We start from the raw sequence: 12,379 nt of genomic DNA on the forward strand, positions 1-12,379 counted from the left end.
CAGAAAGTTCAAAATCACACACTCGTTTTTTGGTTCCTTTTTCATGTAATTAAAATCCAGTACACGTGGACACATGCCATATTATATTTTTTTTGCTTTTATTTAAGCGTATTTTTAGCGTATTTAAAAAGTGCTACTAATTTGTCCGTCCGGTAGAGGGTAGGTATTTAGTTTTTATTGTCCATTACTTGAACAATGCGAAAACTAAAATAGAGCAGGGCATAATTTGTTTAAATACGGAAAAAAATGGTAAATGTACTGTACTCTTTGAATTACATTCAAAGCTGTACTAGAGCATTGTTTAAACAATGCTTAGGTACAGCAAAGATCATACTAGATCTTTAGGTACAGCTCCCTATACTAGCATATACTGAGCCATAGATGGCGCAAGCAGAAACTATTCGGCGCAATATACATCGTCACATGCGCAATTCAATATCTGCCCACAAGCTCCATTATTATTTACAACGAAGTACCGCCATTGCTGTTCGTTTCTTAATTTGTGTGTTATTTGTCATAAAAGTGCTCAACTTGTGCAAAGTCGGTAAGTAACCTTTAATATATCGATTTACCGGTTGGTTAAGTAATAAAGTTACGTTTACTTTGGCGTATACTCCACGAAATCGAACCGGCGTTGTCGTACAAGCATAAAGAGCATGGCTTTGTACTAGCAATGGTAGAAAAAAAATCGCTAGTAAATTCCACAAGCCAACTCCGATTTACACGTTTACTTAATTTTGTTTCAATAGTCACGGTTCACTCTGAAGTACAACCGATCAGATTTTATCAGCTGTCGTTATATTTAGAGCGTTATTTCTAACGGATTCACGTAAAAATTCGCATGTCACGCTCTTCCGGTTTCCGGAATTTAAATTAAACGGATTTCGATAGAGTTTTCGGTACCTGCACAATTCTTTAGCGCGTTTCTTAGCAACTCGTACTAACAACATTGATTTATTCCCTGTCGAATGTTTCGATGTCGTGACCAGTGACGTCACACATTTTCGTTTACCGGGAATTATTTGGGAAACCGCAAATCTAATCACCATCATTTCATGAATTAAAACACTTTTTTTGCAAACCAAACGAAAGCGTTTGGTGAGAGCCCGGTGCTTTCGAAGTTAAAGCCATTTTTGTTTTTTTAAGTTTTGGTCTTCGGCATTCAACAAGTTGTAAAATTGCTTTTGATTCTTTTCTTATTGTTCCGTTTATTGCTAGATAAATTGAGATCAAGAAGTATTTTAATTTGTTGTTAATTATACATAATTGGTCATTGGCCATTAACCTTCACTTAGTAATGCAATGCCATGGTGATCATTATTTTTGTCTTGAACGAACATTCTGTTTTATAAAATACAAGCACTCATATTCTAATTATTAGATGTCATTTTAGATTTTATCATGTCTGTCTGTCTACAAGTTTGACTACCATAGTCCCATCAAAATACGCGTAGCAATTTAAGATCATCAGGGAAACGAGTCTATTGATTTTGACCCAGCTGGTTTAAACACCCTGCCATGAGACCACGGGCAGTGTTTTTTGCGATCTGAAATATTTATGTGTAAATAAACTATTTGTACAAACATGTTTCGTATACTAATTACTATTTGTTAGTTGTAATCTTGTTTACGTATAGATAATGGATTGCAGTATAATGGTTTGTAGTAGAGGTGATTAACTTTTTGATCGTTTGATCTACTATTTTGCACAATCCTGCACGATCTACCAGCTACTTGTACTATGAAAGAGTTTTCTTGTGAGGGATATTTCAAAAAAATTAAAGAATGAATGCAGTATACAAGAAATAATTATCGAAACATTGAAAAAGAGAAACGAATATTTATTTATTTTGAGGTTGACGCATGACACTGCATATTTTCGATTAATTTATCAAACGATTGTTCGTAATTATCGAGACTCGAAGGAATACAGGATTGTGTTCATTGGTAAAATAAGTACGGTATGTATTTCATTTGTGAAGAAACACCTTCGTAGAGGTAAGGAATAAATTTGCTATTTTTGAGGTTTTGTCCGTCTGTCAGGATCCACTTCTGTTGTTTTAAACTGCATTTAGGGGAATTTTCCTGTAGATCTGGAATTTTGAAATTTATTTTACCTTTCATGATATGCCAATTAAAGGTTTCAACGAAAGAAACGGTTTTCTACGTACTACCGCCTTCCTTACCCCTTATCAAAATAGAGGGCGCGGGGGGGGGGGCGCTTTTATCTATCATGGCGCTCTAATGAAACGTTTTAACGGAAAGAATTAAATTGTCGGAGGAGGATACTCTCAAAGGGCCGTTGGTACGCTTAAACGAGACGTATCTACGGATGGCGATTTGTGAATACCTGTCGCGAAATGGAGTGTCAGAGGAAGGTATCTATTTATTTACATTGCGGATAATTTCTCTAAGGGCTCGAGTCTTCTTAAATTAGAACACTTTTTTTAAATTGTGATTTCAGCAACAACGTAAGGTATTTGTGGAACTTATCATTTCCATAACGATTTTACCTTTTCCTTGAAGATCAACGTTGGACCTATTACAGATGTCTGTTATATCTGCTAAAAAAAACCATCCATGATGCGTGCCGCAGTTAAAAATTATAAAACCTTTCCAGAAATTTCTCTCAACTAAGCCACCTTACATCGTGTATAGGGTTGTCCAAATTGGACACTTTCCTATGGAAATACCCTTTATTGTAAGAGATGGAAAAAAATGGACCTACGTGTCTTGCGGTCAAGCTTAAAAGAAAATCACTGGTGCAAAGAGAATTCAGCTATTTTTAATTGTTTGGTCGCTAGGGTGCGTTTCTGGAATTTAGTCGTTTTGTTTAATGCTCTATCACTTTCTCGTTATTAAGATACATAATTGAAGATCTTACCTAGATCATTTTTTGGGTGTTTAGTTTTTTCCTAAACAAATTTTTTCATACGAATCAACCTATATATTACGAAGTGAAGAGCGCAAAATTTCCCAAATTTTGATGTATTACTCGTTACATTTTTTTAATATAAAATATTATATTTGAAATATTGCATTTTATACTGTAAAAGTATTTTTATTTCATTTAGGTTTCCATGCCGCACAAAAGATGGCAGGTTTGTTGACAACTACAATTTATTTGTTATCGGATAATTAGTAGTACAAATATTTTGAATTTAAAATAACACAAGAAACAACTTACGTGTATAACAAAGTAAGTACTAAGTATTATCAATTCCATATCAAACTCAAATTCAAAAAGTTGCAATAAAGATTTTAAAAAAAGGAAAACAAAAATCTTACATTTTTCTGTATCTCTTTCAGCTAAGAAAATATTTTTCCAAAATGGTAGGCATTTCATCTGCAATGAAAATAGGAAAATCGTTAAACCGACAATTAGTTTCCATGCGTAATAAAACGTATTTGGTTATTTATTCAATCTTCAATCAAATTGAGTGCCGGTAGAAAAGTTGTTCATCAGGATAGTTCGCACCAGTTTAGTTGACTGATGTGACAAAGTGCTATAAAAAAATTATCAAAGTCCTCGTTTGAGATCGAAGGGACTTCAGCGCATTTTTGTGTGGCAGATCAGTATTCTATTAGCCACTTTCGATTCAACCATCAATAACAGATCTTGTCGAAGGCTACTACATTCACATTACCACTTTCCGCGTGCACCCGCAATTCGCTTTTAAAGTTTTGACTCCACCATCAGTAAGATCGTGTCGGGGGCTACCACATTCCCTTTGACGGTACCCACTTCCGACGTTCCGTTCACCCGCAATTCGCGTTTGAAGATTTGACTCCACCATCAGGAAGATCGTGTCGGAGGCTACCACATTCTCTTTGGCGGTACCCACTTCCGACGTCCCGTTCACCCGCCATTCGCGGTTGAAGATTTGACTACACCATCAATAAGATCGTGAAGCGGGCTACCACATTCCCTTTGACGGTACCCACTTCCGACGTCCCGTTCACTCGCAATTCACTTCTATTGGAGACACGAGAAAGAGAGACAGCGACTCGAGATTTACGAAACGTTAAACCGCGTGAGTTCGCAACGGAAGGTAAAAGGCGCCCAAAGTAGACTACCTCTCGAAGACGCGCGCGCGCCTCGCAAAAGGTCGTTAATTTCGCTCCTATGACAAAAAACAAAATTCCGCCACGCAGGAGTTGTGCGCGTTTACAACATCTTTCCGACGACACCAATTTGAAAAGAATCGGACCAAAACTGTAGTAGAAGATAGGAAAAAACTGAAAAACCTTCACGTTAGTATACTACGCTCGAGGATGACGCCCAGATGTCGCCAACCCCACATCATGTAGCCATGTCCCTAAGGTTGACAAATTTCACGGCCCTGTAGATAAACGTACACCCGTTGCCTTTCTATAAGAGTTCTTCTACGCGCCCACATTTGCTGCCAGCCAGCCAGCCAAAGTGAGATTAAAAGCTACTTTTTACAAATAAATTTGCAAAATGCGCTAAAAAGTAATATAGATCAAACTTAGAATGGTGCGTCCAGAGCACTATTTTCGGAAATTTTTTGCAAAATCCTTGGATGTGTTGTGGTTGATTTTGAAAGAAACTAAAGGTGAAACACAAATTTTGGGGCTTGGCGGTGTAGCTCCTACACGAAACGAACATTTTGAACGTTCAGTTGATTTGAAAAATAAATAGTTCCTTCCTTCTGTCACCAATTTTTTGCATACCTTAAATGGTTTTACTCTTTGTCATTTACAGCTGTAGGTAGATCTTCAATTTCAACCCATAGAGACCAGGTTCATTAAAAAACCATACACCACTGGGGCGTTTTAGTGGATATATGTTTTTTTAAACATCATATCTTCAAAAACCGATCTAGAAAGTTTGTCTTGGCAGTGCAACCTTCACGCGGATTATTATTTATTTCTAAACAAAGGCGCACTACAATAATTGATATTGACCATGAATCGTAAAATATAACCTTGTCAGTAATTCGATCAAGAAAAAATTCAGTGGGATGTGGGTCTGTTGAAATAGTTTTTGATCAGATGTCATCCGTCTTAGCCTACCCACTTCAATTACTTTAATCAATGACATGACCATAGCGGTGAAGATACTTGCACAACGGTTTACTATGAAATAGTTTTGATTGTCTTCTTGTAATCAATACCCTGCTTAATAATAAAATAAGGTGCGTATTTTTTTCGTGTAGAATGTGACCTTAACGTTATGCACGAGTCCTCTTTTTTATAAATGCGTGAAGGTACCTCTTACTTTTAATCTGCCAATATTCGACAAGCATAGTACTAAATAATATTGGTTCTACTTTCAAAGTTATATCGAAACAACGTCTTAAATCAAAAAATAGTGCGAATTAATAGTAAGGGACCCAATTAGGAACCATGAGATACCTCGCTTTTATGCGTAAATAAATTACCGTGATCGGTTTAGTTCATATTATTTCAGGTGCCCGACTTTGAATTATGTACCCGAAATAAATTAATAAGAACGCTCTCGACGGCAGTACAATTACTGTATTGTAAGACGAAATTATTGCTTATTGCATTTTAGAATGCGATGTGCGTGTTCTTTTCCTTCATTTCGCATGAGGAACAAAAATTATGTCGTAAATTATTTTACTTAATTTACGGTTATCGCCCGAAGCTTATTATCGGACAGTGTGGTCAACAGTTTCAGTGAAGAATGATTCTTTCATTTTTAGCCGATGTTGGTTTAACAGTACAGCACGAATTACATACGTTGTTTTCTGTTTAAATTTCGTTGCCAACCAACTACAAACGTAAATATCGTTAGGATAATTGAGGGAATCGGCTCACAACAAAAACTTCGTACAGTTTTGAATAAAATTTGTAAACAGCGAATGAACGCTTAAGGCAGCAACATCAGTATCAAAGAAGCTTGCTTTAATGTCAAAGGTTGTTGATTGTATTTTGGGTTCGTCTTTTGATATTTACTTTAAAGAATGTAAAGAACACTTTGTTATATTACATCAAAGAATTAAACAATATGTAGCGTACTGTTTCCGCTTCAAATAAAAACAATGCCAACCAACGTTTTGTGAAACATCCATTGCAAACATGAGTGCCTACCTAGATGGAAAATTTTCAGTATCTAAGTACGAACTGAAGAGCAGACGTTACCAATTTGTAGAAAATCATGTCATTTGTACATAATACAGTGTCACAAGCGTAGCAAAATTTCAAAATACGTGCCCCAAAGTGCCACACTCCACTAACCCATCTCGATTAGATTTTCTGGGCGTATTAAATTAGGGTGACCCTGCTTATCCCCCCCTCCCCTCGTTCCACATCACCTGTCAAAGCATTCTATCTTCGTTTAGCTTAGAAATAAAGTCCAAATTTATTTAGAAAGGATTTAAATAGAGCCATTTGAAATGTTCTTATAAGCATTTTTGAAAGAATCCAAAGACTTCCAAACCAAGGTTTTTTTCCATATGATCTCTTTCCGATCATCTTAGGACCATTGTAGAACTTTCTTTTTTAACATCTCTCCAGAGTAGTGTCGGGTGTAGTGTAAAAATATCAGCTACCGTTGACTTCGCTTCCTGAGAAAACTAACATCAACTTTGGGATAGGGCTGCTCCGGAACCGGAAGTGCCAAGTGACCGAAATTTTTACACTATATACGATCTCTCCAATAAAATGAACCGGAAATGCGAATTTTTTTATATTTGTCGAGATTCTGAGATCCTAAAGCGAGGAACTAAGAGATTGAGGTTATATTGACATCTATTGTTGTATCAGTGTCCTCCAGTCCTATATTATAATTGCAAATTTACTCTGAAGAGCCTAAAGAAACCGTTCTGTTTGATGGAAATGGCTAACACAGTCGAAAGTTATATGAGCCATTCGCGCGTAACAGCATAATCGTCAAGCAATAAACACCGATCCCAGATCTAGGAACATGTTCTGCTTATGATTTAAATAAATAACGTAAATCAATTCAGTTTTGTTTAACGTTACACCATTATACCAATAAATAATGATTACCTACACCGAAACATTTTTCTCCCCTAACGAAAAACATGTTCGTATACACATTATTTTGTAATTGTGTTTACTTACGCTCTCATTTTTCTGTAAGAGTGGCGCCTAATTAGATAGCATAAAGGTCATGTGCGTATTGTGAGCTGTTTGTATGTAATTAAATTAATTAAATTACTCAAGAAGAGAAAAATATATCAAATACAATCTCAGGTAGGTACGTATTTTATTCTGGCAGGCTTAAAATAGACAATTTCAATTAGCTTGGTCTGAACCAAAGACAACTGTTTCAGAATTCGTCGGCGAGTGATAAAATTTTAACAAGTAATTTATAAATTACTAATCAACATGTATCGACGCAAAGTTATTTTTCACGTAGGCACTTTGAAGGATAAGTGTCAGCTTATTTTTACGAACGAAATGTATGCAGCTATTTTAAACTCCAATACTCCTTTGCTTAATTAACGTATCGTATTCGAAACCAATTAATTGTATGTTGGCTGAGAAGGTAAACTTTAGTGTAACCTTACGTAACGTCATTATTTTCATTAAATTAGCAAAGGATGGGCGTAAGCTGCGATGTAACTGTAAATATTTTTCACTAGAAAAACATTTTACAATACATGGGTATACATTGTGATTATGACATAATTTCTACTGTTCCATATGACTCCATTATCCTACGAAATACATTTGATGTCAAGATTTCTTTCTGCACCAATTTTCATATTTTTATGGAAATATTAAATACCGCTCCTGAGTTTGTTTTATTGAAGTTTTGAATTGATGTTTCAAAATTTCTTGCTACTTTATTGCATTACAGATAAAGGGGAAGTATAAGCAAGCCGTTTTTTAAGCCCTCACGTCACGCACATTAGATTGTAAGATTACCAAACGTTCACTAATATATTTGTATCAAATAACTGACCGAAATTGCATTATAAGTGATACATATTTTCGTAACTAACATTGATAGAATCGAAGCTTGTAGGTAAGAGTCTCTAGAGAGTTGCGTTATTGGATTTTGTGAGGGAGGTTTGACGTTTAATTGGGGATTTCATGTAAGATTTGCAACGAGAATTCTCTAATTGCGGTAGAAAAATTGATATGATAAATATATAGAAGATTTACTTGTTACCTGTGTGCACTTTTAACAAACAACCCTTATTTACAATAATACATATTTGCGCGATACTTGTCGGTAAAAGTTATCAGCGCATCTAACAAAGAAAAACATATTTTAGAAAGAAGAACATCGTCACATTTTCAACGGTTATTCCTGCTTGTTCCCTATCCTGCTGATAATACCTACTTGCATTCAACCTGACGGTGTTTCTGCACTGAATGACTGAGATTAGTGTGACCGATGCGTGTGTGGGTGCAACCATATTGTTCTCATCTACTGAGAGTTCGAGCAGCTGGAAATGTGTCTGTGAAGTTTGCAGCCATATGCGGTCCAATAACTCAGGGTCTCGTTGTGTAGTGTAAAGGGGTGCATCCGGCCGATCATCGTTTAAGCCGAGGGTCCAACGTGTTTCGCTTGAGAGCCACCCCCAAAGAAGTGGGGAAAGATGAATTTCAACAGCTTTTGCGGCTTGTTCAACTAATTCGTTTCGTATGATTCCTGTGCGAGTCGGTCTTACCAAAGGTGATATAGTTTTTGGTGAATGTTTTGTATAACCATTAGGTAAGACATCGAGTCCGAAAAGATGGTGCTATCGGAGGTCCTTGGCGTGTTTGAATTAACGGTGTGCAAGATTGCCTTGGTATCACAGGTGAAGAATGAAAGTTCGAAGTTTATAGATATGTTTATCGGATTTATGGCTCAGTGGTAGAGCATTGGGTTATAAATCCGGAGGTCGGGTGTTCGAACCTGGGTTGAGGTGAATTTTTCATCTGTGGGGGAGATGGAAATTACCGTAGACCAGTTCCGAGCATTCTACCGGCTACTCCGAATTAGGTTTTCCTGCAGTTTTCCTAATTCGTAAGGTAAATACCGGAGTAGTATAGACCAACTTAAGACCTTCTGCAGAGGCACCTCTAAATAGCATTATGCGGGTAACTCTGTAATTGGGCGCATGCCTGTTGAGGGCCCAAAACAAGAGAGGGATAATAATAAATAATAATGTTCAGTTGAGGGAAATAGTGATCTCTCATACACAGCTTTGAGGGTGATCCCAAGCTCAGTTGCGTATCTTGATTATCCGTAGGCTGAGCGTTTCCGGCCGGCTCCTGGTGGGTTTCATTGAAGTGTGCCAAGTTCCTGAAAGCACGAGAATGGGTAGGATTATCCCGCGTTGAAGAAATTGCTATCGTGTATTTTAGGCAGAGTTACTTCCTTCCGATAGTTAGGGGGGCCAGCTTGCCTATACAAGAAAGCTTTTAACTGGGCTCGTTCTGTATGCTCCTAGGTAGATGCAGCAGGCGGAATTCTATGAGTGGTTTATTCCCAGAATCAGATATTCTTAATTCTCTACTCTAGATTTAGTGCTACTTCTTCACTGTTTTGTGGCAAGAACTTAAAATAGGTAATCGTTCCTAGTGTCATCTCGTTGATTGTTGGAGTAAAGTTATTCCAGCTGCCTCTTTTACCTTTTTTTAACCGTACGGCGGGCTGCAGCTCTATTTTTTTTAAAGAGGGGTTTATTTGCTTCACTGGAGTTCTTTCTGTAATTGCCGAAGTTTTTGTGACTGTTTTACACTCCGGGTTCCACCAAGGTTCCGATTTGCGTATCACCGTTCCAGCATATTTGGGGATTGATTCGTCGACTGCTGCTGTGATAACGTCGAGGAAGGATTCTATAATATCATTCGCCGTCATATTGGTCCAAGTTGATGGTGAGGGAAAAGTCTCCGATATTTTCCCCAGTCCGCGATGTTTATTATCCATTTTAGGGGGTAGTTTGGCATTTGTTCGTTAGCTTTGTGAAGTTGATGACTGTAGGGTAGTGGTCACTGCTGAAATTATCGTCGGAAACTGTCCACGTGAGGTCAGTGGCAATGTTAGATGATGGAAAAGGCGACAGCCCTCTTCACCAACCAACCAAACGAGATCACCGGACTGATATCCCCCTGATCATGCCTTAATGTCGTATTGTTCCTTCATTCTGCCGCATGCCACTTGAATTTAGACCTTTTTGATGGATGGCTTCCATTTTCAGACGAAGGTTCCCCACTTACTTGTGATCGATTACTTCCACTTCTCCGGATCTAATGCCGAATTTCAAGTCACAGGGAAATCGGACTTCCCTACCAAAGAGTACCGAGGGCGGAGTTTGTCCCGTGCTTTCATGTACTGCAGATCTATTCGGGATTATAAAAACAAATGCAAATACTGATCCCAGTGATTGACAAATATTTTTCCATAGTCCGATTCATTCTTTCCATCATTCCATCAGATTGTGGGCGGAAGGGTGTCGTCCTAGTTTTTCGGATGCCCGCAGCAGTTGGCATATATTCTGGAATAATAATGACTCAAAGTTTCCCCCTTATGGTCGGAGTCCCAAGGGACTCCAAACCTGCTAAACGTCCCCTTCACTAACATGTCCACAACTGTAACAGCTTCTTGATTTGGAAGGGCATAAGCTTCTGTCCATTTCGAAAAATAGTCCATCGGTACTAATGTATTTTTTTCCATTGTCTGTTTCTGGAAACGGACTTGTAATATATGGCGTCATAAGTCAATTTCTTCATCAAACTGTTTTGTAATTTTGCCAACAAAACTTTTCACGCGCTTTTACAGTGGTCCTAAACTTTGCCGTTTCTTCTCCGGAGAGTCTTTTTTTAATCGGTTGTGCAGCTTCAGTGTTGATCTTATGGGTCACAATGTTAGTTTTACCCATTAGCCCGTTTTCTGAGGAACACACATCTTGATGGTGAATCAGCTTTTGTGCCATGGTTCTTTGATTTTTGGTCAATTTGCTGCACCAGCATCTTCTAAGGCAACTACTATTCTATTCTATTCGCAGGGGAGCCCGACCGGGCAGCACTTAGGCATACCAGAGGCCCATTGTGCCTACCCCCTTTCTTCGCAACTGAGTTCAGAGCCCGTTCCTCTCAATGAAGGATAGGACCCTGTTTAGCCTAAGTTGCTTCACCCTCCTCGGTTCCAGGTATCTGTCTCCAAGGAGTTGATATCTGTCCCTGATCAAAGCGTCACAGTGACAGACCACATGCTCGGTAGTTTCATCTGCCTCGCCACAGAACCTGCACGTTGACTCCTCCGCGAGCCCAATGTTATGCAGGTGATAGTTGACCATCCAGTGTCCCGTAAGGACACCAGTGATCTTCCTAAGCTGGCTTCTATTCAGTTTTAGAAGCTTAGAAGACCCCGATTTGCCAACGGGCCCTGTTAGAAAGGCCTTGGACTGTCGGAGTCCGGTTACTTGTTGCCACTGAGCCTGGAATTGACTGGTCAACCAATCTTTAATCCTGGCCCTAACAACGGAGGGAGCAATCCCTAGGGTAGGCTCGGGCCCGACGAAGACCCCACCACTGCCTTCGCGAGCCAACTCGTCCGCCCTTTCGTTGCCCCCTATTCCGCAGTGCGCTGGCACCCAAATCAAGCTTACCCTATTAGACTCACCTAATCTATCTAGGGTTCGCCTGCAATCAAGCGCCGTAGCTGATCGGAACCTGTCTACCGACAGGGCCCTCAACGCCGCCTGACTATCGCTGCATATGTATATATGCTTGTTACGGTAACCTCTACGGAGGTTTTCCTGTGCACAGGTCATGATGGCTAACATCTCTGCCTGAAACACGGTGCTATGCTGACCAAGGGAGACGCTGACGCTGGCTCTCGGTCGATCACCATATATACCCATGCCCGTTCCCCTTTCTGTTTGGGACCCGTCTGTAAACCACACGAGCCCCTCAGGTTTGAGGAACGGGCAATCCGAGTTCAGCCACTGCTCCCTATCCGGGAGAATGACTTTATAACGCTTTGGTCTTAGCAAGATAGCCCGGATCACGTCCCTCCTTGCAAGGAGGGGATCGGTTCTGAGGGTTTCCTCCCAGATCCGCCCGTGCCCAAGGCTGCCTCGATCCTTCCATTCATCCCAATCGTTTAGCCGTATGGAAGCTTTCCGAGCCTCTGCCTCCACAGCTAAGTGTAAAGGCTCTAGTCCCAGAAGTGCCTCCATGGCCAAGGTTGGCGTGGTTTTTAGGGCTCCAGTGACTCCCAGACAGGCGAGTCGCTGGACCTTTCCTAGCTGCTTCCTGTAGGTTACCCTGCGCATGGCAGGCCACCATACAAGTGCACCATACAGTATTATTGGCCTTATCACTGCAGTGTAAAGCCAGTATACCAGTCGAGGGTTCAAGCCCCATGTACAACCAAAAGCCCTTCTGCATGCCCATAGACATGCAGTGGCCTTTTTGCTTA

General features: G+C 39.5%; 1 protein-coding gene across 4 annotated transcripts in view; it reads left to right on the plus strand.

The window, feature by feature from the left end:
* Positions 1-428: 428 nt before the first annotated feature.
* LOC116162814 (heterogeneous nuclear ribonucleoprotein K) overlaps positions 429-12,379 on the plus strand; it is a 57,504-nt gene continuing 45,553 nt past the window's right edge. For 3 of the 4 annotated variants that reach the window (XM_031476529.1, XM_031476534.1, XM_031476530.1), the window contains exon 1: positions 429-544. The gene's annotated coding sequence lies outside the window, so the exon portion shown is untranslated. The remainder of the gene's footprint in view (positions 545-12,379) is intronic. The other variant, XM_031476531.1, reaches the window with a different exon arrangement.

Source organism: Photinus pyralis, unplaced genomic scaffold (genome assembly GCF_008802855.1).
Source record: "Photinus pyralis isolate 1611_PpyrPB1 unplaced genomic scaffold, Ppyr1.3 Ppyr1.4_LG2, whole genome shotgun sequence".
Taxonomy (NCBI): domain Eukaryota; kingdom Metazoa; phylum Arthropoda; class Insecta; order Coleoptera; family Lampyridae; genus Photinus; species Photinus pyralis.